Below are 25,842 nucleotides of genomic sequence, written 5' to 3'. Positions count from 1 at the left end.
CTAGGAGGGACCAAGCAAGTCTTATCTGGGAGAGGTGGCCTGGTGGTGAGGATACATACAGTAATACCAGGGGAGGGGAGGGGAAGGAAGAGATTTGGTCTGGAGGATTCTTTTGGCTCTGTTCAGGATGGTCAGGCTAGGACTGAGTTACAGGGAAAGGCCACGACTTGAGGCAGACAGACTCCAGCATAAAGGCACCAGGGCCAGGACTCTGCTCTAGACAATGGCAGGGCTGATATTTATGTTTCCCTGCTAGCATGCATGTGCACCAGTGTACGGGTGTTTCTTGCTTACATGACAGCATCCCAGAGTGTGCACAGGTACATCCCTGCTGCAGTGTATTAGAGTAGCGTGCAGTGTGCCACTGAATCAGGAGCCCCAGCTAGTTAGGGGCCCCCATTGCATTAACAGCCCTGAAACTAACTAGCAGTCATCAATTTTGTGACTGCTATTGCCTAGTAAGTGTAGGGATCCCAGGAAGTAAACCCTAGCCTTTGTGTGCCCTTGTCCCAGCCTGTTCACATTGCCTCTTTCTGTGAGTATGACCCAGCATATGTGTTTCTTTGCTGCCTTATGTGTCTGTGCCCCAATGCATGTGCACTTCTTTGCTCGCGTGAGTGCATATGTATGTTTCCCTGCTGGTGTGTTTCCCTGCTGGTGTGCATGCCTGTGTCTCTGCATCTCTGGTCATAAGCCTACATTGGTGTTTCAGGGACAGAGCAAAGCAGCTCTTTGCTCTAAGGGGCTAATCTATAAAAGCTGTTTAATGCATTTCCCCAGCACTTGCTGAGTTGCTCTGCTCAGATCCATGCTGGTTTGGGGAACGTTAAGCCTCCCTCATCCCAAAGGCTTCCGCTTTGTGGGTTTTAATGGAGCACAAGTCAGACGGAGAGCCCCAGTGCTGCTCTCTGTGACGCCAGCCAGGGCACAAGCAGCTCCAAACCTGAGAAAAAAGAATCCCTCTCTCAGATGCAGGCACAGCTTTCTAAATGGACTGGCTACCTGGGCCCCTGTTCCAAAAAGAGATTGCTGTCCTGCTTCAGGGAGCAGGGATGCAGAGGCACCAGAGAGGGGTGAGTGAGACAGCCAATATCCTACAGAAATGGGAACAAAAGAATGATAATCCTAAAGAGCAGAAAGTAAGAGCAGCTTCCCTTATAGCTACACTAAAGGAGAACAGAGATTCGCTCATCAGGCTAGAAGGGACCATTGTGATCTTTTAGCCTGATCCCCTGCCAAGCATGGGCCCTGTGACACCTGTCTCAAGCCCAGAACTTCTGCTTGAGCTACTGCTCATTCAGTCATGGCCTCCAGCACTGAGTAAAGAAAGGCTACCACATCCCTAGCACAGTTGTTCCGCGGCTTCTCCCCCTTCTTCTCCCCTCCTCCTGCCGCTGAGTGTTATGAATCCATGCCTTATTTCTAGCTTGCCTTTGTCTGGCTTCAGCTTCCAGGCCCTGGATCCTGTTATTCCATTTTCTACTGGATGAAAGAGCCCCTTCCTCTCTGTAATCCCTTCCCCATGCCAGTATTTGTAGACCATGATCAAATTACTGCTTAACTTTTTCTTGGAGAAACAAAATGGATCAAAGATTTTAAATGCCTCACCATACGGCCAGTTTCCCAGCCCTCAGATCAGTCCCGTAGCTCTTTTCTGAACCAGACCCAATTTTTCAACCTCATTTTTCAAGTGTTGACACCAGAATAGACACAGGATCCAGTAATGGCCTTGCTAATGCCATTTACAGAGGTAACTCCACCTCTGGGTTCCTCCCTGGTATTCCCCAGTTCATACATACAGAACTCATGTTTTCCTTGTAGCTACGGCAATGCCCAGGGAGCTGGTAGTCAATTGTTTATCCACCATGACCCCTGTATCCTTTCCAGGGTCACTGCATTCCAGGATCTGCTCCTTCACTCAGTAAATGCGACCTTGCATTCGGCTCTAGGAAAATGCCTGCTGGTCAGAAAGCACACACCTCAACAGCACTCCACACCAGCCTTGTAGAAGTGGCTTGTTAAGCGATTTGCTGTTCTGCCAATTGTTGTGTCAACTACAAATATGACCAAGGATGCTTTTATATTTGTTCCTGATTGTTAATAAAGATGCTGAATGGCAGTGGGACAAGAGCAGGATGTTTGCCAGAAAAGGGCGCATAGCCTATGCTAAGGTTTCATTTCAGGTTGAACAGGTTGCTGCAACGCAGTGACATCTAGTTCTACCCATGAAATCTAGCTGAAGTGAAGATTCCAGAGGAAAATACTAAAACAATGTAAAAATAGCAGCCACAGAGAAGCAAACTGCTGTACAGCCAGAAAATAACATTGGCATTGCCAGTAAATAAATAAAGAAATGCACTGATTCTATCTGCCTGCTCATTTAGTGCTTGTAATGTAGTAGTCCCCAGAGCCTGGCCAGCCCTTGCTGTGTTGGGAGCTGTACAGCTAAAAGCAGCTCTCATCCCTGCACACTCACAGTCTAATAGACAAGACAGACCAGAAGCAGGAGAGGAAGCAGGGAGTGGAAGTGACTTGCTTGGGGTCAAACTGATCCTGGAGCTAGATTTACTCCGTGTCCTTGGTACATGCAGGAAGGGCCCTGCTGACCTGCTGCCACTCACATGCACCAAGCCTGGAAACGCAGCAGGGTGATTGCTCTGGGGGGATCCCATCTGGTTGCACTGAAACACACCTTGATACCGGCCTTGAAACAGGTCTCAAAAGTGGCCATGAGAGGACAATTCTGGGTTTGGCATGCATGAGCAGGAGTGGGTGAGCAGGGCATGGCCTGAATGGTTCCTCCCCAGACATGATGCAGACATACTGTAGACATCTCCATAGGGCCCCCACAGAGCAGCAAAGCAGTCACTAACCACAGCATTGGGGAAAAGCCCTGCAACTGGAAAAGCAGAAATAAAAGGGGAAATGGTTTAATATAACCAGCCATAAATTATGGAAAAAAATGCAGAAACTCTCCTGTTTAAATCACCGTGAGCCACTTGAGGCTGACTTGTGCTGTGCTTACCATGGCACCCCACAGGGCTACAAATCAGCAGGAGTCAGATGAGACCCCAGGAAGGGAAAACGAGCATAAACTAAATTGCAACAGACCTCAATAGCTTCCATCAAAGCAGGAAGAATCTAAACCCAGGAAAGATTTCCAGGCCCAGAATGCGGACGTCTGAAGACAGCACTTCCAAGAAGTTGGCAGTCCACACCTCGAGATGTACCAGAGACCAGAACAACTTCACTGAAAGGACAGTTACACCTGTAAATACCCTTTAAAACTACCTTTGGAAATTCAAACTCAGGGACTCCTGGGACCCGGACAATCTATCAAGCGTGGTGCTGAAACACCAGTTAAACTTAAGTCCAGAGTTAAAGTTCTTTATCTTAACTCACCAGTTTTAACAGCTCCAGTGAGGCTGTCAGATGGGTAAATTACCCCAATACTTGCAAATTGAGATGTTCTCACCCCAGACACCTACTGAGGTATCAGTGTTACCAGCAGTGTCAGCAAACTACTCTGCAGCATCCTCAATAAAAGATAAGGGCAATACCTGAGCAGTAACAACATTATATGGGAAGACAAATTGGATTTCACTTGCAGAAAGCAACCACTAAGCTCATTTCTTGCCCTGCAGATGTTCATTAACAAACAAGAAGAAAACAAAGCACGCAGAGGAAGATATTTGTCTACTTTATAGACTTTTCAAAGGCTCCCTAAATTGCTACAAAATGGGATCAATGGAAAAACTTACGACATCATTAAAACCACGCACCAATCCATCAAATCCAAGATAAAAATAAACAATGTACAAGCAGAGACCTTCAGGCAAGAGAGGGAAATTAAACAGGGATGTAACCGCAACTCAGTCTTTTTCAATGTGTACTGATTTTCTGTTTCTAATGGTGGTGTTCCCTTCCTTCCCCCAGTCAGGCTCTCTCTACAGCTTAGGAAGGCAAGATCTACTATATGAAGATGCTAATTTGGTCATATAGGCATCTTCACTACTGCTGACACTACTGTCCTTTTCTGTCACCCTTCAGGTAAGCTTCCCAATGGTAAAGAAATGAGTTATGCAGACTGTTGGTACATACCAAGTGTTACAGGTTTTATTTATACACATGTACCTGGTTCAGTGCCAGCCATGCCCTGGTGTCAGCTCACCATTGCCATTTTGCATCTCAGCTGCTGGTTATGCTGTGGCTGATGGCAAGTGAGACACCAAGGGTTTGAATCCCTTGGAAATGGGGAACAACACAATGGACTGAGGATTTTCTGCCATCCTGCGTCTCAAACCAGCTCCAGTGGGGAGGTAAGAGAGAAACATGCATGCCATCGGATAGACAGACAGAGAAAGACACAGCAAGAATGGGTGTCTGGGAATACAAAGCTGGCTGAGGAGACAGCTACATCTCCCTAGGCACCTCTAAGCAGTCACAGAAGGCTGTGGCTCTGCTCCTGTCCTCTGACCCGTCTGCACTAAGTGTGGTGAACTCTTATGGTTTACCTGCCCTGGAGGGGAGAGGGCCTCTCCTTGTTTCCAGGGTCTCATGGGCAAGCACTAGGCCCAGCAGATTGTCCTGGTCTGTTTCTGCCCTGGAACTTCCTCAAGAACCTGGGAACCATTTCAACCCTACTACATCCACTCCCAATCCCACTGCCCCCAGACCCTTGTAAATTATCTGTTTGTATCCAAGGGGCTTCTGGTTTTTGTGAAGCGCTTTCTCAATGGAAGAATGGGATGAGGCCAGGCACAAAGGGCTCTGTGGGGTTCCGGACCCTACTGTGCAGTGCCATTCAAACGCTAAGCTCTCCATTCACTCTCCTGCTCCTCAAGTCAAACATCAATTTCTGAGACAAAACAGCCCCCAGAAAGCTCCTTGCCTGAGTGATCAGAGGTGGGCAGACACACCCACTCAGTTAAGGAGTCCACAAAGAGGGGCTGGAGACCACAGCAGGCCCTGAAGGAGACTTGTCACTCCCCCTGTCTGCATGCCTGATACCCACTGACAGTTAGGGGATTGTGAAGCTGATGTCTCTAAAGGTGATGGACAGGCAGCCGAGCCCACGCACTGACCTCTGACCCCCAGAACCTAAATCTCCAGGAACCGCTGACACCAGCAACTCAGATAGAAGGGGCCCCTCCCAGCCTAATCTCTGCTTTTCAGAGAGTCCCATAGGTAGGAGGGGCTTGGGGTTTTCATTGCATTTTTTTAAGAAGATTTTTTTGTGTCCCAGGTCAAATTAGCCAGATCAGCCAGATCGGTTCCAAATCCTTTGAATCGTTTAAGAATCATAAGTGGCCCTACTACCGGCAAGTATCCTCCAGTCTGGGGCTTCAGATACTTCCAAATCTTTCATGCTGAAGACCTGGGTGACCCACAGCAGAGGTCTCAGCAGCTAGATACAGACTTTAAATAGCCCTAGATAAGGCTATGCTTGGCAACCTCACAGCAAGGGACTGATGACCATTTCTGATTTAAGAGTCCTTTCCAGATCAGCTCATGCCTGGCTGGCTCCCTGCAAGGGACTAGACCTCCTCTTGCTACTCAGGTGGCCACAAGATCTTAGGTTCAAATCCCAGTCCCAGATTTGGGTTTGCTCCTGGAGCTGGGTAGCCTGGGGGTCTGCTGTGGGACTTACCTTCTGATGAGGAATAGAATCAAGGTGCCCTTTGCCTACTGGCTCTGGTAGGCATCATGGATCCCATTAACATGGGATGGCCTGGGCATGGGTTATAGGGCTAGGCTTGGCTGAGCTCAGGCTGTGGCAAGCAGCACAGTGAATCCCCAGACAGCTATGAGTACCCCAAGATTGTCCCTGGTACTATCTCAGCCTGAGGCCTCAACCGAAGCATGCAAGGTACCCTGGCATCTCAGCTGATGGTGTCCCTGGGCGTGTGGGGAGGGTCTGGTATCTTTTGCTGGCCTCACCACTATTAACTCATTGTCCTAAAATATCATCCTATAGGGAAGAAGACACCGTAGGGGCCTTGTCCCACCCTGCTCCTCTCTCCCAAGTGAAGTGGTTCAAGGGCACGTTCAGCAGAGGCCCCTGTGTGCTCTCACAAGCCATTGCTCCTAGGCTGGGATGCAAGTTGCTGCTGGGGGGAGGAGGGGAGGCTGTATAGCCACTGGGGGCGGGTGTTGGGATCCATGTCTGGCAGTTCAGGCTGTGTGGGCTGCAGCATGGCATATGTGAGGGTGAGCTTCTACCTGCGTCTCTGGAGAAGCAGCTAATGTGACCTGCAGTGGGCTGTGGCATTGGTACGGAGCAGTGTGTGAGTTCCAGGAGTGCGCCATGCCATGCCCGTGCTGATGGGAGCTGTCTTGCCATAGAAATGTGTGTGCGGAAACGCTGGAGTGGAGTGTCTGGGCGCTGCACTGGGGCTGGGGGAGTCCCAGATGTGCCTGGCACTGTGCTGAGGGGAGCTGTGCAGGCTGGAGAGGGGCATGTAGGAGGTTCTGTAGGAGTCTCGAGGACAGGAGTGGGCAATTATTTGGGTGGGGGGCCACTTAACACGTTTTGTTGAGCTGTCAAGGGCCACACACACAAAATCTTTCAGAAGATAGCATTTCAACAAATTATAGATAAAAAACAAATTATATATTAAAATCAAGCATCTACTATAACATATTTTAATTTCATTTAAAAAATATTTTTGTCCTGATTTATGTTTTTTGAGTAGTGTATATAGAGGTGATTGCATAACAACTCAAAATAAAGTCTAACACTTGTATATTGTTCTGTGTATGGGGGTTGCATGAAGGGTGTCTGTGGGTGTGTGTGGGGGGCAGGAGATGTGTGTATGTGTGTGTGTGTGTGTGTGTGTGTGTGGCAGGGGCTGCCTGCACACTAGGTCCTGGGAGCCAACCGGGGGTGGGGGCAGGGGGCATGTGCAGCAGAGCTTGCCCATGTGATGCAGTGCAGTACAGGTACAGGTGTGATCCACATCACCCCCCATCCGGCTCACGGCTACCCCTGTGGCACTCTGCCCAGGGCTGAGCCCTGCCTGCTCCTGCCCAGGGCAGCCCACACTGCTCTCCTGCCTGCACCTGCCCTGTGCACACTGACAGCTCTGCCCTGGCACCAGTCCCTGCCAGTGTGCACAGCTTCCCAGCAGGACTGTCTGGCACCCACTAGGCTGCCCGCAGGTGGCTGCTCATCATGCCAGGTGGGCAGAATGGGTGGAAGGTGGTCAGGAGCTGGAGCCCTTTGTGCTGGGGCAGGAGCTGCCAGGATGCAGCTTCTTCTCCACCCATGCCACTTTCCCACACTACCTGTTGCCCAGAGTGGTGCAGCAGGTGCAGGAATAAGAGAAAGAGGAGCTGCTGGAGGAGGGGTGGGGGAGAGCGCGCAGGGCAGCAATAGCTGGGTGGCTGCAGCAGCAGCGGAAACAGCCCTTCTGGGAAGCCGTGCACACTGGTCAGAGCTGGGGCAGGGCTGTCAGTGGGCGCAGGTGGGAACGTGACAAGGGCTGTCCCGGGCAGGGGCAGCCGCAGGCTGGATACAATCAATTGGTGGGCCGTATTTTGCCCACCCCTGCTCTAGGGTGTGTCTGGGTTCCAGAGTGTTGGGCTGCATAGGCTGTGGTTGGTAGCCATGCAAAAGAAAGTCATGTGGGTCAGAGGACTGCCGGGAGTGTGGGAGTGTCCATGCTCTGGAGGACTGGGCTGCTCTGGCTTTCCTCCCCGTGGAATGTGTTTTTTTTTTATGGGGCTCCATGACATTTCCCAAGGGGTCTTAGCCTCTTGGAGTGGTGACAGCACTAAGAGCTTGGCTGGGAGGGGCAGTGCCTCAAGGCTCTGAACCAGCCCCTTTTCAGTACAGAAAGCCAGGGTCCTACTCATCCCACCCAGCCCAGGCCTTCTCCATGCCAGCCAGAATGCCCCTCCTTGCAGGGCTGCTCTACCAGGAGCCTGACGTGGCAGGGCCAGATTTCCAGCTGGGGGAAGTCTAGTAAGACCAGTCTCCAGTTGGCATATATCTACCAAGCCCCATGGGAGTGCATGAAAAACAACATTTTTTAAATTTTGTGTGTCAGACTAAATTAGTCAAATCAGTTCCAAATTACATCCACTCAGAGCTCAGTTGTTCAGGTCTATGTGGTGTTACCACTGGCAAGTATCCTACCTCCCAGGCTCTTCAGCCTGGGGCTTCAGATACTCCCAAATCCATGGCAGGTATCTTGTGTGCAGGCCCCAAGCCTGGAGGTCTTGGGGTTTGGACACCCCTGGGTCTCACTTGCCCTTAGCCAAAAGGCTAAAGAAGCAAGCCAAAGAGCAATCCCCCGTCTCCATAAAACAAAGTGTGTAGCTGAGATCCTTCTATTGGGACGCTATAGTAGACTCTCGTAGGAGTGCCTGCCTGTGGTGCAGAGAACAAGTCTCCATCTTCAACTACACACAGGGTGCATCTACACATGCAATTAATGCAATTGAATATACTCTGGCTCAATTTGAGCTGGCGTAAACTACCCCTATGTCACCATCTACACATGCGTTTAAGCACAGTAATTTACTGTACTGCTGGATACCACTTGTATGTGAAGGGACTATCCAGCAGCGCAATAAATTAGTCTACTGCACCCTAATTGCTGTGCACATGTTGATGGTGATACTTACTGCGCAAGTTAGTCTGCTATGCAGGAAAGCATCTCATGTAGATATGCCCAAAGCCATTCAAGGCCAAGGAGAAGGGAATCTCCCTTTCCAGGTACAGCAAAATCACCTGGACCAATACTACCTTCCACTGTGATGGTGATCATGGCATCTCCCCTCCCAGGGGAAGCAACAGTGCTGACACATACTGAAGACCAGGCCCCTTGATTTCACATATTTAAATGATAGACTATCAGGGGGCTGGACTTGATGATCTTCCAAGGTCCCTTCCAGCCCTCACGTCTGTGAAATCTATGAAAATAAATTAATTGACTATCTACATAATTCAAGGACCCTGAGACACTGCTGGCCTATGGGGATGCTAGTGACAATCCACTGCCTCCAGTGGGCTTGCACTGGGGTCTGAGAGTGGCATTGGCTGAGTTCTTGTACTGTGTGTCCAGTTGCTGGGTACAAAATGTGCTGGCCAGGAAATATGCCATTTTTCCTGCCTGGGAAAGTCTGTGCCCTGCTTCAGTTCCGATCCTACCGCTTGGGAAATGCCTCTGTCCACCCGTGGGACAGGGCCAGCAAGGCCTGATCTCTCCTCAGCACCCATGTAACCAAATGAAACAAGTTTATTCCAAAGAAAACAGCTAATTAGTGGAGTCGCTTTCCTAACAAAGTATCTTATCTCACACTGAAGAGACCTGCCTCGCACCAAAGGAGGCCAACAAAGACCCCATTTCCAGGGCTGGACAGCAGCCTAATCCCCTTTTAATTGGCTGCCACCACAGGAAAATCCTGGAACACCCGAACACATTCTGCCCAGCCAGCCAATTAGCCAGCAGCACTGAGGCCTAAGCCAGGCTCCATGAGGAAGGGTAAAGCAGTCATCAGACAATATAAGCATGTAGCTGTCTGGGACTGCTGGGCCAAAGCCCTCTCCTGTTCCCCAGTACCATCAGCAAACCAGGGCCCCTTTGTTCCTTATGAGGAACAAAGAGACACCACAGCTCAAGCTTTCTTTTGGCAGGGGCCTCTGTTTTGAGGTGCTTCTGCTTTAGGGTGTCTTGACCACAACACTTCAGACCCTGAGTCAAGCCCTTTAATCACCAAAGTCTCCCTAAATCACAGGCCAAAAGTCCTGACCTGGCGTCAGTGCTGCCAACTCTCACAAATGTACTGCAAGAGCCCAAGCTCTTAGAGTCATGGGGCTATGGGGCAACTGCAGCTTTTACATCAAAACCCCCAGCAGGCTTCCAGTTCTTGTGGCTGTGGCTTGCTGGCATGACCCTAAAGACTCAGGAACATAAGGCAAATACTGTACAAAGAAAGGCACACGATTTGTGATTTTCTAAAAAAAAGTCATTCTTAAGCCAGGCTTTGGGAGCCTGACTGCTGATGTCTGAATGGCTGGAACGGGCCATGGGCTTCTGCTGGTTTGGAGCAGTGTGAGCGGGTTTTATTCTACACTGGTGGCAGCCACTGCACGGATTTGCATCCTCTGGGCTCAGCTACCCCCCCTCACAACAAACCTCTCATACAAACGCCGTGTCTCTTGGTTGCAGATGCAGGAAGTCACTGCACATGATCAGACCCCTGGCCCAGCTAAACCTGGATCTTTCCACCTGTTCTGTCACATTTAAAGCAATACCAAAACATGCTTCCTGGTGACAGTGGGGGAGCAGGCTCAGCTGGACCCAGGAGGTCCTCTGATATCAGTCCAGTCCCTTCTAACCTGGTATCCAGACTCTGGATCAGGCCAATCCATGTAATCCTTCACCCACCAACATCTGGCCTCCAGAATCCTGCAGCAGCCAATATCCAGTGTTCCAGAGAAAGACGATTCCTTCCCTTCAGTCTGCTCACAATACTACTAGCTATCTGTGCCAGTCTGGACCTAGGCAAGTGAGGGAAGCATTCTCTGGCCTCCCAGAGGAGATGGTTTTACTAGTGGAGGCACATGGTTTCATTACCCTTATTACGGTCTCTTGAACAGCTACAAATGGTGTTCTCTCCTGTAATGAATTGCAGGGGCAGTTCCTCTGCTCCACTCCCCTGTAGTTGTTCTAAATTTACAGCCTTTTAATTTCATTGAGTGATTCCAGTTGATTGTGTTTGGGAACAGGGAGGAAAGAAGGCCTCCGAGTCCAGCTTTGTCACCGGCCAATCTCTTGGTTTAAACATTTCAGACATCCAACTAAGAAGCAGAGGAACACCCCATCATTTCAGTGACCAAATGACTCAACATGCACACAGAAAAGCTGATAACCTCCACAGCCACCCTCAACTCACCCTCATCTCTCTGTAGCTGAAAAGGATTTGGAGGAACTATTTGCAAACACGATGAAAGACACTGGGATGCGTTTGTGAACAGCGAACAATTTCTTGATAATAGTTTAACAAACAACTTCTTGCCCTTGTGGTGGCAAGACATTGGCAGTGCCCTGCTTTATCTATGGCAAGTTAGAAGGGTATTTCTGATGCTTTCGGTTGTGTGTCAGGGCTGTTCTCAGCATTTTTAAGAGCCAGTAGACAAGCAGTTGGCTGGGAAGGTTTAGATAGGGATGATTCTGCCTTTAGCAGGGGGGCTGGACTAATGACTTCCTGAGGGCCTTGTCAGCATTATGTTTCTATGATTCTCCTCAGAGAATGCAGAGGCAGTTACTCTCCTGGCCAGTCCTACCAGCTCAAACTCTTCCTTGAAGCTCTACCTGTCTGTCTCCCTTGATGCCCTATACATGGCAGCTGCACACTCCCTGCTGGGTGTTGGCACAGTGGGCATCAGGGGTTAATTCCATTTGGGGTTTGGGAAGGCTTCTTCCCCAGGTGCACTACTAGCCTGGCCGCTGTGCCAGCAAAACCAATTACATGTGCTCTCACCCAATTAGTTTCTAATTATGGCCTTGTAGTGCATTCAACATAATTAACATGTAAATTACACGGTGTGTTTATATTCAATAACCGCTTCCTAGTGTTCTAGGCAGCAGGGATGGTGCTGCCTTTTGGGAAGGGGCTTTTCTTTATTTTAATCTGGGTGACTGAATTTAATTTAAATGCCAACAGAGTAGTTAATATCATATTTCACCTGCTATAAGGCACACAATTTAATGACTTCCCCTAAGTGAGGACTGTTCTGGCAATTTATCTGAGTACCTCATACAGACTTAAACACATGCACACTTACGTGCTCATACATACTCATACAACACCCACCCATCCACATACATATATGCATTTCTTGTACACAAACTCAAGTGCAAACATATGCAAACACTCATATGCATGTGCAGTCATGCACACGCATGTGCTCATACATGCCTGTGTGCAGTCATGTACTCATTCATACACACACATATGCGTTCTTGCATGCTCATGTAACCATATGCACTTCCAGGCACACACTCATATGCACATGCACACATTAATTCACTCAGATGTACCACTCACTCACTCATGTGCATGAATTGTAGAGCCATGCATAAAATGATGCAACCATGCATACATATATATCTAGTCACATATGTGCACCCACACACAGCCACACATGAATGCACCTGCACGCATGCTCACACGTATGAATATACACATGCATAACCATGCGCACGTGCACAGACTAAAAAGCTTGCATGCACAAATGCACCCCCATAAGGAAGTGCACATGCTTGGAAAGCCAAGTGAGAGAGAGATGAGGACACAGGAAGAAAGGGAAAGCAATACACTGGCAAGGGAAAAGAGCAAGTGGGGCGTGGAGGTGATCAGAAAAACTGGGTCAGGAAAAGAGACAAAGAAATGAGGAGGAAAACACAAAGAAAGGAGTGAGAAAAGAGTCAGACAAAGGAGAGGACAGGAGAACAGGAAACTACGAGAAGGCAGAGTGGGGAAAGGCTGGTCTGGCTGCTGCTAAGTTTAGTGGAACTCTCCTGGAGCCCTGTGCTACGGGAGCAGGGTCTGGCAAGGGGAGACCAGCAGTGGCTGTGGGCTTGGATCTGTGACACCACCCTACAGTCATTTGCACCTGGTTTGATCTACCTCCGGGTGGGTGGTGTAACTGAGAATCCAGCCTCATGTCCTGAGCAGAGATGGCAATGTCCAGAGGGAAGCAGCATGCATTTCAAGAGTTGTAGCCAGGCATTCAGTTGTGGCCAGGCCTTGGTAGGCAGGCCAGGCCCTTGTCTTAGTAGGGATCTGGTGTCTTTACAGAAAGATCCCGCTCATGTCTTGAGTGGCAGCCTATGACTGCCCAAGTGCAGAAGCCCTGGCTACACCTGTGACAATGGCCCTGTGTTTGATCTCACTCACACTGCTCACCGTAGAGGTTCACTGAGAAGAGAAAACTGTGCTCTGTGTCTCCAATGAAGATGCATCTTCAGTTGTGCTCGAAGGGCACTGCCTATAGCCAGAACACTATGGAGATGCCGCACTGTTTATCAGTGACAGAGTGGCAGTGACTTGCAGAGCAGAGACTCAAATCCAGGTGAGCTCACTAACCATTAGGTTCCCAACTCACCCATGTGGTGGGGATGGAAGTGAGGCATGGGAGGGGCTCTCTCCCTGCTCCTCAACATTGGGAAGAGTCTCAGCTCCGTTCCAATGCAGCACAAACCCAAGGGCAAAATCCCCATTGATTTGTGAGATGGAATCCAGGTTTGCTGGGCAACCCCAGCCCCAGCCCAACTCCCCGCACTGGGGCTGGTGTTTGGCTCTCAGATAGGGGAGCTAAAAGGCAGCTCAGAAGATGGAAATGCAGCTGGGCAGGCAGGGCTTTAATGGCAAGCTCAAGCTCAGGATCACTTTCAGGTGAGAGGCAGGTGTGGTGTCAGTGAGGAGAAGCTCTTGCCTGCTGCAAATTCTGTTGCTGTCATGTACTCCCTGACAGGCCCATTTAAACACATGGCATTTTTGGGACAGCCCATTCAAGCTGGTTCCATTCAATCACAGGTTGCAAATCTCATTGATGGTGATGGGAGTTGCATGTGTGTTTCTGAGGGTCGAACTGGAACCAGGAGACATGAACGTCCATATGTTACAGATCCCTGTCCCTCAGTTCTTCTTCAAAGGCTCTGAATTGTAGAGCTGAATTGTGGCATTTTCCACAGATAAGCTGTCTATTCAGAGAGCTAATCCATACTGAGGTTAGAGCGGCCAGGACCCGTCAGGCCTGCTGAGCCAGGGCGTCAGAGCAGACAGGAAATGTGCATCTCTCTGGCGAGATAACATGTTTGCCACATGATGGTTAAAGGAGCATGGGCTGTCCCCCATGTTATTCCAATCACCTCCCAGCTGCCTTTGATTAAGAGACGCCAGGGGAGCAGGGGTAGATGCAGAGACTGGAAAGAAAGACAGGATAGGGAAAGGCTTCCTGAGAAAGGAGGGCGCACAGCAGTGGGGTGAGGCCCAAACAGACCCAGTGGGTCAGGAGCTGACAAGACAGAGGGGGCTGGTAGTCACCAGCACAGGGGAACCAGCCTGCAGCCTCAGATGCAGACTTTATGGCAGGGAATGCCCTGAAACTGAGTCCTGCATCCCATCCAGATGGATTATTGACAAGGTCTTGGTAGGAAGAGCAACCCATTCTGCCCCAAGCTCCCTCACCTGAGACAGAATCTGCCCCTCTGCTGTCAGACACTACTGGAAACGTGTCTGCCTGACCCACAGCTGCCAGCACACAGCTGCATCCCTCCCTGCCCCTGCCCCTGTCCACAAAGATGACATGTGGGCTGAGGCTGCCCCCTGCACAGTCAGCTTTTGAAGCTGTAACTGATTTGAAACCAACAGCTAAATGGCAAGTTTGAAAGCCTGGTTCCCACAGTTAGCCTAGGGCACAGCCTCTGTTGTCAGCTCCCATGCCACAGATCCCAACTCTGCCCCCTCTATCAGGTTTTACGATACCCTGCTTGGGCTCTGAAACGTGCCTGGGAGATAATTGATAGTGCATGTGGGTAGGTGTGAGTTTGGTTTCTTTCACATCTGCATGGCAGCAGGGTGCTGTGTACATGTGCAAGACGCTGATCAGTGCAGGCATGCTAGGGGTCCCTCTCCAGGCCCCCTACTCAGAGAGGGGTCTGTCATCACCCCAGACAAGTGCTCAAAGTAGAGCAGCATATGCCTTTAGCTAGAGGAGTCTCTGGGTCAGTCCCCAGTGCTGACCATGATGATGGTGATCACACATACCCTACAGTATGGGGTCTTCTGTGTGACTGGTATCTCAGTAATTCTAGCTATGAACTGAATCCTGTATTGCCCCACCCACCATGCTGGTGCCCTGGGTGTGCAGAGGGGTCCTGGTCCCATATATCAACTGTATATGGGCAAAAGTATGTTCTATTAACCTCTTACAAACCACAGACCCCCCCAGAGCCAGGGCACTCAGATAAAAATCCAGCCCAGTTCAAGCCAATGGTATGCTCCTTCAAAGCCATTTCATTGGGACTCTTCCTTGTGAAGATGCCCCCAGTGAAAAAAAGCCATGTCCCCTGCTCAGCCCTGCTCAGTGCCTGAAGGCAGGGCTGGTTCTAGAGACAGGCAAGGGGCAGTGTGCTCAAGAAAGTAACAGGCTTCCCTCTTGCTGTTTCAGCCAAGTGCCTAACCGAGTGACCACCCTCCCTGGGAAACACGGGTCTTGGCCATCTTTCCTGAGCCATTAAATGCACCATGGGGCAAACTGCCAGTTGGCCACCAGACCTGCAGCCTGGATACAGCTCAGCTGTGCAACCATCATCATGGCTATTGATTTATAGGCATCAACTCCGTGGCACTTGCTGCCAGAGCAGAAGGTTTGTGGTGAGAGCACATGCAGGGCCTTCCCCTGCCCTGCTCAGCTGGCATGTAAGGGATGGGGAAACTGAAGCACAGAGATGAGATAAGATCAGCCATAGGAATCAGTGCCAGATGTGGAGCCTCAAGCCTTTTGGTTCTGTACCCCCAGGAGATGCAGGTGGCCACCAGCCACAAAAAAAGCCTAATCCACGGCGGTGTGTGCCCCTGCTGGTGTGAGAGTGTGCACTGCCAGGGGATCGCACAGCAGCTGGCACAGGACTCTCTGGGAATGAAAGGGTTGGGATGGGGGACTCCACAGGGCTTTCAGCTAGGAGTGAACAGAAGTGCAGAAGGAATCCATGCTTGGATGAACGCATGGTGAGAGGAGGAATAAACATCCCGTCTCTCCTACCAAACAAACTGGTTCCGTTGTCTCCCAGAGATAAAAGGACCATTCACCAAAGGCCGGCACACTGTGCCCCACTGCATGGGGTCTTCCTGGCTGACTGGGCAGCTTTGACAGCCAACTTGCCCGTGGTGACCTTTGTGGCAATGAACCAAGGCAGCTGCCCTTTACCCTCAGCAAGGTGTGGGGGAGGATGTGGAATACCCATGGCAGCTGCACTGGGGAGATGTCTCCCATCCTCCCACAAGCTCCCATTACCTTTTTCCGGCTGACTCTGCTTTGCCCATTTAAACAGACTCAGCAAGAAGCCAGACTCTCAGATCAGCATCAGCCCCAGCAAGGCCTGGGAGATCAACAGGGCTGAATGCTAATGGTCCATGGGGAGGAAGGGATTGACAAGACGTAGCATTGACAAGAATCATGGTTTTAGCATGACTCCCATGAGACTTGGTACTTGTCTGTAGAGCCCCAGCCCTTGGAGCCACACAATTACCTGTGAGCATCCCAACTTTTATTTGTTTTTTTAGCTCTTGTGGGTTCAAAAAAAACATTTGAAAATGTTACCCCCAAGTGCTGGGAGACCATGAAACAACAAACCACATCCATGATCATTCAAACCTCCAGTTTTGTCTCCTTTGAGCTAGTGATCTGTATGTTTTCAAAACCTCAAGTGGTTCTCAATGCTTGGAAATACCCATACTGGTCCTTGTTCAGTTGTGTTTGTCTGAACCTCTGATCACACCAAGGCTCTATGTTTGCTTTCTGACTATGGTGGGGACTGGCCTCCTCCAGTGCCCTGTCAGTCTCTCTGGTGGCAAACCTAGCAATGGCTCTAGTCACATTTGGGTACCCCTCTGTCCTCATTGTTTTGAAGGTGCATGACTTCCCCAGGTCCAGGCCACTGCAAGGGTATGATAACAAATGAATTTACAGATTTACAAAGGTCCTCAGAGATGCTAAAAGGCACCTAAAGGGGTTTGCAGAGGGACCTTATGGAATCAGGCTGCTAACGCCTATTGAAGTCAGTGGGATAGACACCCAATCTTCTGTGCTTTTTATAAATTCAGCCAGGCCCCTCGCTGCATCTTTGGAAACCCAACTACCTTTGCATACCTTACCCTTGATTCTTGAACTTGTTAGAATGTATTTGGCAAGTTCTGCTGAAAATGCATCCTAAGTTTCACTGAAACATCTTGGGTTTGATAAATGTTCAGTGGATCAGAGGAGGGTCCTTATGGAACCCTGCCTAGGTTAATGGAGAGCTGCCAGGAACCCCACCAGGTATGCTGTTCCAGTTCTGGAGACCCTGGGACTCCTATCCTGAAGCTAAGACTCAGAGCCTAGGATTCCTGGAAGAAACCAACAGCCTGAGCTCTTCAGATCTGGCAACAGAGGTGACCAGAACAGTTCCCTTGGACTCTAGGTATGGGAGTCCCACTTGGCTAAGCTACCTCATATCTACAGAGTAGTGGTGCTGCTAGGAGGAGGAAGGGACCCTTTCCTTAGCTTCTGCCTGGGGCCCCCACAAGGCTAAGGCTAGCAACAGTGGTTTGGGAACATCCCCACCATTCCAGCTACCTGGGACCCCAGGTCCTGGAAGCAGTAGTGGCTGCTGAGTGTAGTGGACATGCTTGCTTTGAGCAGCAGTGAACCTGGTAAGAATGCCAACTACATTTCACCTTTGCCGGGTCCTGGGGAGAACACAGGGTATTTCAGAAGCACCACATGTTGCTGCCTCTGAAACTATTCTTTTATTTTAGAATTTCCAGGTCATGAAAAATTCTGAAAAATGAGGCCTGGGTCCAAATGGACTGAAAGTTCTTCCTCCCAGACTGGACATCCTGCACTTTGCCTTCATCTTTCTGGTTCTCCTTTACACTAAAGCTGCCAATTAGATAGGAACACATATGAAGTGGAGAGGGCAGCTTGGCAAGGAGGAGGTCTGTGCCACCTTAGAGACGAAGGCCTTGTGGTGGGGTTGTCTCCATGCATGTTTAAATCATTTGTTGTTATTGGGTTGATCAAAGCACTGCGTGGGTTGCATCTAAAAGCAGGATTGTTGATTTGTTTGAGCTTCCCTTCGCTACCCCTTGATGGGTTATTTATGATGTAATTAAGCTAATTACATGTAATAAGAGAGTCTCTGTGGCCCTGAGCCAAGCTTTTTTCCTATATAACCAATTCACAGGTGGTAGAGAACTGAAGAAGTCTGATGATGGTGTAGTGATGAAACAGCCCTGGTGTTTTTGCTGCTCCGCTGAGCAATTGTGCTACTTGTGTGCATTTGCTTTGATTGCAAACCATTTCCGACTCCCACAGGCACTTCAGTATGCACAGTCGCCCAGCACCTGTTTGGAAGTTCTCATTGTGCCTCTGTGGGTAGAGGCCTTGCTAGAATCAGCTTGAAATGAGTGCAGAGGGGGAATAGCAAGCCCCTCAGAGGATGGCATGCTGTCTCGTTCTCCTGCTATCTAGAATAAACAGGTACCCACTCCCTATCCCACCTCTGAGTGCTGAAAGAGGAGAAACAAGAATGAGCTTGGGAAAGAGACTGAATCCCACCTTATGGATGTCCAATGTGACCATGCCAATCTATGCACTGGTGGGCTCTGGTATGTAATTATCAGCCTAAAAGCAAAGCTGTACCTGGTTCACAGTGCAGCAGCTGGTTAACAAAAGGCCTATCTATATGGAACAGCTGGCAGACTAATCTACTGTGCAGTAAAGCAATGCTGTTTACAGTGTGCACCATTTACTGCACAGTAAATTAGTCTACTGTGCAGTTAGCTACTACTGTAAATACACATGGAGATGCTGATCAGGAACAAGTTTGCTCCCAGTCAGCCCCAACACCAGGGGGGCATCAGGAACAGGGAACTCCCCCAGTCTTGGCACTGCTCAGTTCCCAGCTCCCCTCAGGAACCAGTCCCATGCATCCCCCAGGCTAGCACCCTGGAGGAGCCTGGAGATGCTCCTGGATGCTGCAGGGGGCCAGAACAGGGTAGGAGCAGCCCTGTACTGGGTTGCTCCCACTGAGAACAGATTTGCTTCTAACAGGCAGCATGTGTAAACATAATCCCAGGGAAGGCTGACTGCGCAGAATTTTACCGGGCAGTAAGCCTTTATAGCATTAATAGCACATATAGACATGCCCAAAGGGTCCTGATGTCCCTGTAATAAACACTGCACTTTCTATGGAGTGATGGCGAAAGCCTCGTCATCAAAACACACCACAGGACTGGCCAATACCACTGTGTATTCATAGATTTCATAGACATCAGGGCTGGAAGGGACCTCGGAAGATCATCGAGTCCAGCCCCCTGCCCAAAGGGCAGGAAGTCAGCCGGGTTCATAGGATCCCAGCAAGATGAGCATCCAGTTTGCTCTTGAATGTACCATGGCAATGTGTCAGAGGGACCACAGACCTGCTGGCCTCCTGGGTGTAGGATACCTCCTGGCCTGGAAAAAGCAGCACACACTTCACCAGCTGCAGAATATGAGGCTCATTCAGCTGGGGTATCCCACAGCAGCAGACAGGAAGTAATCCAGGCACCCATGGGATGGAGAGAAAGAATGATCAGAACCTGAGATGCATGCAGATCCCCTGCAGTGAGATGGAAAAGTGAGCAAGCAAGTGGGAAAGAAACAATGGAGAGCAAAGAACGGGATCAGAGGAAAGTACAAAAAAAGCTGGAGGGAAGGGAAGGAAATCATCACAGACAGGGGATAGGCATCACCCACTGGTCACACTGACCCTTTATTTAGTTAGTCTATAAAGATACACGTATACCCTGCTTTCATCCTGAATCTGCCAAACAAGCAACATGGGCCTGCCTGACTCCTCTACCCCATCTTTCCACATGTGCCTCACTGTTGCAGTTAAGGGAAGCCAGGCAAGCCAGAGATAAGCCTATTCCCTCCCCCTGCCACCCCTTCCCTCACCCACTCAGTTTGCAGGAGCCAAAGGAGACAGGCATGCTTTATTCCAGAACATCTTGTAAAGCCAATGGAGCCGGAGCTGGAGTTGAAGCTGGGAGCTCCATGTCCCGCTGAGGACTGAGGGTGTAAGTGCTAGTCCCTGGCTGGATGGGAGGTGTCAAGATCTGAAGGGGAGGTCTGAGCACAGGGCTCTCTGCATAGTGAGGCAGCTGTCTGGGGCTTGCCCCAGGAAACTTCCCACCCAGAAATGTCAGCTGTTTTCTTCCCTGCTCGGTTACAGGTTCAAAGGCACTGGAGGAACAGGTGCTCTTGCTAAGGATCTGGAGCAGCTCCATGTATTTATGATTCAGGCAAGGGCAAGGTGTTGAGAGGGAAGGGTCAAAGAGGGGTGAATGTTGTCTTACACCACCCCCCCCAGAAGAGCTGGCCCTTGCTGAACTGGCATCAGCAAGCAGCGGCAGGATGTGAATTCCAGGCTTTGTGCTGGCGGCCCCTGACTGGAGATGGTTGGGAATTTTCTGACAAAATGTTTTTCCATTGGGAAATGCCAGCTTCTTTGCATGAGGAGCACCTGAGGTGGGGGATGGGTCAGACCAATTGCCCCATTTGAAAACATTTTGAAATGGTCCAAGGAAGTCACGTTGCCATCTCCTAAACAAATCCGCTCCTCTGCTCTTTGGCTCTGAATGACTTCTCATTTTATACTTTTACTCTTTCTTTTAGAAAAAAAATAGGTTTAAAATAGTCAGCTTGCAAATGACTTGATCCTAATTTTCCTCTGATTATCTGTTCACAGCATTTTTCAAGAGTTTGCCTTTGGATCCCAGTTCAGCAAGGGAGGACCCTTAAGCTGTATCTGTTCCTTTCTCAGATCTGAGGAAAGGACTTTGAGCCCCAAAGCTTGTCTAATACCTCTCCTAATTATATAGCTGGTCCAATAGCTCGTGAAGGTACACCTTGAGAGGTCTCTTGTGTATTTCCTGGATCACCATGGCTACAGCACTCCACCATACTGGAAATCTTGGAAACTTGTGTAGGGAGGAACAGCTCTGTCTCAATTAGCCTTATTCCTAATTTCCCCCTGCACAAGGCACCCCCTGCCACCTGCCCCCTGCTCCTGGGGGAGAGCCACTCTGTTCAAACTGGCCAGGGACATTTGCAAGCCAATTCTGCCTATACACAACTAACCTGTCTGCTCAGTTCTGGAGGCCAGGTCCCAGCCCATCCTGCTCACAGCCTGGGAGAAAGCAGGGCTGGAACAGGGGGAATAACGCAGGCAAGGAAGCATCACTCAACACAGAGGGGATGGAGCCTGCTGTGAACAAAGTATCTCCTCTAGCCAGGCTGTCCTACAAGCTCTATGTATGAGAAGCACTTTGGAAACTCAGGCCAAGTTTTTGCAGGGCAGGGAGAGTAAGAGGTGCTGCTCACTGGAACTATGGGACCCTCATTAGCACCAGTATCTCTCACCAAGTTTCATGGGTGACCTCTGTAACTTCCTGAGGAAGCAGCTCCCTCTGCATAGAGCCCTTTATTCTGCTTATAGGAAACAAACTCTTCACGGCTAATTGGCATCAATAAATCACTCATCATTTCCCACCAGCCCCTTGCTGAGTTGTCCGTCTCTGCCCCAAACTTTGCTACTCCTTCTCTTTGCTCTCCTCTCAGACACCTCACCCTCCACTGTCTGCAGGGTAAGAGGTAGGTGTAGATTCCTTGAAAACAAGACAGCCTTGCAAGGGTCCTTTCCTCTCTCAAACAGCAGCTGAGAAGCTGACCTGAACCTGGTGTGGATTAACCCTGGCCCACTGCCATTGAGATGCCTTGTCCATAGACACATTAGGACCATGGTAGCACCAGGTGTCCTAGCAGCTCAGCAATTCAAGGGCCAAATTCTGGTCTTGTTTGGTGTAAACCGAGGGGAACTTCAATCCCTAAGGGCCCTTGCAGCTGCAGTCTGGCCCATAGTTTCATGCACACAGTGATGGGAAGCCTCCACTGCTGGACCTTTCCCTGGTGCTGGTCAGGGTGGCCCAGGGAGAAATGAGATGGAGCAGAGAGGACTGGAGGATGGCATCCCTCTGTGCCAAGGACACTAGGGGCCTTTCCAAACACACCAACAGGGGGTTGGATCCTAGTGTGCAATCTATGCAATCTGTGTGAATCCTACATGCCCCCAGGGATGCATCTCCAAAGGGGTATATGGAACCTGCAGCATGGGAACAGACTCAAGGTATCCAAGGCTGGATGTTTCAGAAACTGGTACCTCCCCCAAGAGAGCACCTGGTCACCAACCCAAGTGGCGCATCCTTGCAGTGACCAGGCAGCAGGGAATTCCACAGGTGAAGAGTCCAGCTCCAAGGTGGACTCACAGGGACAAGAGAACCGATACCCAGCTGCCTACCCTCTGATGTCAATAGACAATGTCAGCCTCCTACACTATGCACTCTGCTAGCACAGCTGAAGAAGCACTTGTGGACTTTGGCCATGGCCCATCCTTGAGCTTAGCAAAGATGATTTTTCCAAATACATAAATATTTACAAAATCATTAACTGTCATTTTTTTTTAAAAGCTCATCCAGGCCAGTGGCAGGAATATTCATTTTCCATGGATACGGGAGGGGGTGAAATCCAGGCTTACTGAAAGCAGTGGTTATGACTCCGGTGAACAGAGGCAGAACTTTTCCCTAGCAGCAACTAACCTGTTGAACTAGTCCAACTTCCAGCACAGCCCAGACCCTAGGTTTTCACCCAGAAAGCCCTGAGCTGAGCCAAACACCATATTTACTCACATAAACATACCCCATTTTCCCAAACATCAGCCCTCCAAAATTCGGGTACATGTCTTAAGCAGGGAAACTGCTTTTTCTTCACTGGAATAGTAATTTAGAGGAAAAGAAGCATGGAGACACCGCTGCAAGAAGGCTGCCAGCTTCTCTCTTAGGCCACAAGCTGGAGAGGTGGAGTCCAGTGTTAACCCTTGTGCAGCCACTCTCAAATTGGCAACAGTTTCTGGCTGAGCAGCCAAATGAGAAGTCAAAAACTGTCACCAGTTTGAGAGCAGCTATGAAAGTTTTAGCACTGGACTCCATCCCTCCAGCTTGCTCACATGAAGAAGCTGGCAGCTGTCTTGCAGCACAGTCTCTCCATGAAAAAGGCAGTTCTAGGTCACAACTCTGGAAAGTATCTTTTTTTTCCTACATGCCACCTTCCAAAACAAGGGACATATCTTATGTGGGGACCTGTGGTAGGCAAGGGAATACAATATGTTATAGCTGATTTAAAGACAGGAAGTGACGGAGAATCACCACTAATGTTGAATGGCAAAGTATTCAAGAGAGAGACAGCCAGGAGAGGTGGAGCATCTAGGCCTCCTTCCTTCCTGCACGTAAGACGTCGTCTCTCATCCAGGACTTCCTGAACGTGGAACTCCAAGCTCCTGGGCACGGTCACAAGACAGCATGTCCTCGGGAGGGGGGAAGCTATTTATCATAACTGGAGGAGCTGCTTCCTAACGGGAGATCCTGATTCCTAGCACAGGTCAGACATCACCACGTTCACTGGCTCTAGGAGGAGTGAAAAAAGGAAACATTAATATTTGGATGAATGGATGCAGTAGCTTTGACTCACCTTGCCTCAGGAAAGCCCTGCTTATTCACTGTTTTCACATGGATTTGGATGTATTACCTGAGGCTGGTGCACATATCCACATTCCTGGGAAGGTTCATGTGAATGATTGTCAATCCCCAAAGGATGTTATTCCCTGATCTCCTGTTTGAGTGTCATGCTCATGCAGGCAGGGGACAGAAACTGTAGCTAGGCTGCCGAGGGGCTGAGAACCCCGCTTACCACACTGACCGATGCTGTGTCTTGTGTTCCCAACCTGCCTGTGTTCACGAGTTATCTCTTGTCTTATGCTTAACTTGTAAGCTCTCTGGGGCAAAGACAGTTGTTTTGCTAGTGCATGGGGGTCTGGGGGCTCTGAGGTGTTATGGGAAGACAGAGAAGAAGAAAGGATATAATGGGATCTAGCTAACCAGTCACACAGAGCGCCTATGAGAACACTCAAGACAAACAGCCCGTATTTGTTCTAATCCAAACTTCAGTTTCTGATACCTTTACAGATCATGATTACTACCATAACGCTGTAAGGGGTCTCATTAATGCTCAACTGGGTCTGAGAAAGGTAGCAGAATTGGGGCATAGGTAAAGAAGTACATTTGTTAAAATCATTATTTGGGGGTACAAAACCCCCAAGCCTATATTTTTTAAATCACAATCTTTGTCACCAGAATGCTAATAAGCAACGCCTCAGGGAGTCACAGATAGTTCTGGCTCTGTACATCTCCACAGTGGTTATGTTTGGAAGACAAACCTAAGTTTTTAAATGGTTTTATAAACCATGTAATATAGGAATGTGTAACATGTTTTATCCAAATAAAGCACACAAGCGAATGCTCCAGAAGATCTGCAGATAGATTCTGTAGCATGTGGATTTGGGTGTTTTGCTAAATTTACATATATTTAAACAACGAATGAAAACTAGTTCCAAGGAAAATAAACTTAATAATAGCAAATGGTGTGTGCCAGGATTCTTCTTTTTAAAAAACTAGGACTACTCTGACTCTGACCATGACAAACAGCAGTCCTTGCAAGCTGCAAATGCACTGAAAAGTAAGTAGATCTATTTTACAACTTGTTAACCAAGGAGAAGGCGTCATTTATAATATATACTAGTGGTAAAATAGTAGGCCTGGGTGAAGCGGCTAGTATTTGCTTTGGATTTGGCCGATTCAGGGGACAGTGATTCGATTCGGTGATTCAAAACACTGTCCTGATTTGATCTGGCCAAATCTCCGAATCAGCCAGGCCGGGCCCATCTCCCGCCCGCTGTTTCAGCCCAGCAATGCCTGCCCCGCTTGCCCCAGCTCCCAGCTCTTGTTAAAATACAAACAAACCCCAACTCAGTGGATGCTGTCAGGCAGGGGGGGATCCCTGCTGCCCCCCACTGCCCCATGCTGCACGGGGGGCTCTGCACAAGCCCCCCACCCCCGCCCTCGCTCCCCCAGCCCCCCACGGGTGCCCTGCCCAGGCCAGCTCCGGCTCTTTAAGAAAAAAAAGAAAAAACCCCAGGACTCACGGCTTCTGCCGGGCGGGGGGCAATCCCTGCTGCCCTCCACTGCCCTGCACCATGTCAGGGGCTCTGCACAAGACCCCGAAGCCCCGAGGCCGCAGCAGGAGCGATGTTGAGTCCCATGGCTTTTCTTCATTTTTTTTTCTCTTAAAGGGCTAGAGTGGGCCCAGGTGGCACCCGTGGGGGGCTGGGGAAGCAGGGGGGTGGTCGGGAGGCTCATGCAGAGCCCCCCATGCAGCATGGGGCAGTGGGGGCAGCAGGGATTGCCCCCCGCCCGGCAGCACCCGGTGAGCGCTCCCAGGCCCCTACCCCTAGTACTTACCAGCTCAGAGTGGCTGAAGCTCCCTGCTGCAGCCACTGGGGACTGCCCGAGTCATCAAAGCTCTCCGAATCTTTGGAAAAGATTTGGAGAGCTTTGAATCGATTTAAACTGGTCCCCTGATTCGATTTGGATTTGGAGATTTGGCCAACGAATCGGGCTGAATCGCCTCCAAATCGAATCACCACCCGAAGCTTTGCACAGCCCTATAAAATAGATTTCAAATGGCTCTAGGAAGGAGGCCTGGATGAGAAAATTTAGCTAGCCAGAACAGTTTCAAGCCAGGTGGATCCTTCCATGCCAGCATGCTGCATAGCTGCGGACAATACAAGATGAGATATACTAATGTTTATTTCAGAGAATTCATGGGCAAATATAGCCTGAAGGAATGGAAAATGTTAAACAGCAGTGAAGGGAAAAACATGGGGAGGACATAAGGACCCAAAAAGAAGGCCAGTGTCTTACAAAAGGACAATGGGACAAGGAGCAGAGCAGTCAATTTGTAGAATGAGATGGTAAGTACAAGACAGTGTGAATTATTCAAGAAGAAACCATGCCAGACTCAGTCAGTTTATTTCTTTGATTGGATAACAAGCTTAGTAGATAAAGGGAGCAGAGTGGACTTAATATATCTTGACTTCAGTAAGGCATTTACAAGATTGGATGGCTCAAGGG

The 25,842-nt window shown here is 49.6% G+C and overlaps 1 protein-coding gene across 5 annotated transcripts in view; it reads right to left on the bottom strand.

The window, feature by feature from the left end:
* SEMA3F (semaphorin 3F) overlaps positions 1-25,842 on the bottom strand; it is a 115,983-nt gene that overhangs the window by 70,500 nt on the left and 19,641 nt on the right. Inside the window, exon 1 of one of the 5 annotated variants that reach the window (XM_025204372.1) lies at positions 2,693-2,780. The exons of the other annotated variants lie outside the window; for them this stretch is intronic. The gene's annotated coding sequence lies outside the window, so the exon portion shown is untranslated. Of the gene's footprint in view, positions 1-2,692; positions 2,781-25,842 lie in introns of those variants that run through there. 5 annotated transcript variants of the gene reach the window in all.

The sequence above is a fragment of the Alligator sinensis genome, unplaced genomic scaffold (assembly GCF_000455745.1).
Source record: "Alligator sinensis unplaced genomic scaffold, ASM45574v1 scaffold858_1, whole genome shotgun sequence".
NCBI lineage: Eukaryota > Metazoa > Chordata > Crocodylia > Alligatoridae > Alligator > Alligator sinensis.
Note: the sequence above shows the minus strand (reverse complement) of the source record. Positions and strands in the feature narration are given on the sequence as shown.